Source organism: Rhagoletis pomonella, unplaced genomic scaffold (genome assembly GCF_013731165.1).
Source record: "Rhagoletis pomonella isolate Grant_MI unplaced genomic scaffold, Rhpom_1.0 Rhpom_scaffold_00001, whole genome shotgun sequence".
Classification (NCBI taxonomy): Eukaryota; Metazoa; Arthropoda; class Insecta; order Diptera; family Tephritidae; genus Rhagoletis; species Rhagoletis pomonella.
This window is the reverse complement of record NW_023458555.1, coordinates 109,781,204-109,782,613: the sequence shown is the minus strand read 5'-3', so window position 1 is coordinate 109,782,613 and position 1,410 is coordinate 109,781,204.

Sequence of the window (1,410 nt, the reverse complement as noted above, 5' to 3'; positions counted from 1 at the left end):
AATTTTTTCCTGGCTAATTTATTTAAAGGCGTAAAATTTGGTATAAACCGCCTGTAATAATTAGCAAACGCGACGAAACGTCGAACCGCATCTTTATCAGTCGGTTTTGTATATTTTTTAACAGCGTTTATTTTGGTGTCGTCTGGCAACAGACCTTTGGCTGAACATTTATGGCCTAGGAATGAAACTTCCGGCCGAAGAAAATTGCATTTATTAGGGTTGAGTTTTAGGTTGAAGTTTCGACAAGTGTCAAAAACTTTCGCTAAATTTTTAATGTGATGTGCTTCACTACACCCAATAACGATTATATCGTCAACGTAAAGGAATGCCACATTAGGCGGAATACCGGAAAAAGCAATTGTCATCATACGTGAAAATGAGTTTGGTGCTACATTTAACCCAAACGGTAATACTTTCCATCTAAAAGCTCCTCGGTCCGTACTGAAAGAGGTAACGTCACGTGAATCAATATGTAAAGGGATTTGATGAAACCCTGAAAAAAGGTCTAAGGTTGAGAAATATTTCGCCCGTCCAAGGTTATCTAGAATGTCCTCTACTCGAGCAAGAGGGAACTTATCGGCAATCAATTTTTTATTAACAGCGCGAAAGTCTACGCACATACGGTATGCTTTTTTTCCATTAGTATCTTTTTTTGGAAAGACAATTAAAGGACTATTATAATTCGAATAACTTTCTTCGATTAATTCATTTTATAATAACTTGTTAACTTGGCGATTTATTTCTTCACGCTGGGTATATGGTAATCGGTAATTTTTAATGTTAACTGGGTTATTTTCTGTCAAACGTAGTTTTTGTTCGTAATAGTTAACGTCATTTTGTCATCGGTAAGTGCAAATATGTCTGCGTAATCTACGCACAAGTTAAGTAATTTGCTTTCAGCGTAACTAGAAATTTGTTTTTTCAACACGTTAATCAGTTCTTTTGTCCGGTTTTCATCGTTTCTTGTCTTATTTATAGAATTAACATTGAAATTAGAAAGTTTTTCAGTCCGGATGTTACAGTTCTTTGCATATTTTATATCGTTTGTGGTATTTATGACTTTGACGATTGGGTTGCTTGTACTAATTATGCATCTTGCCGTGAATACACCGTTATCAATTTCTTGTGATTCGACAAAAAGTGGTTCTGGTGAACTTCCTAAATTAAAAAGACGAAAAACTTCGCATCTGGGTGGAATTACGCAGGTATCGCTTTCAGTTCCGTGAAGAATCGGAATCGCGACTTTTTCGTTACCTACCCAAAAGGAAATGCAATTACTTGCGTAGCTGATAACGCATTTATTGAATTTTAAAAAGTCTTTATCCAATATGCCGTCTGCTGGAATATTAAAGTCGTCGTTAACCACATGTAATGTATGTTTTATAAAAAAGTCCGAAAAAGTCAAATTTG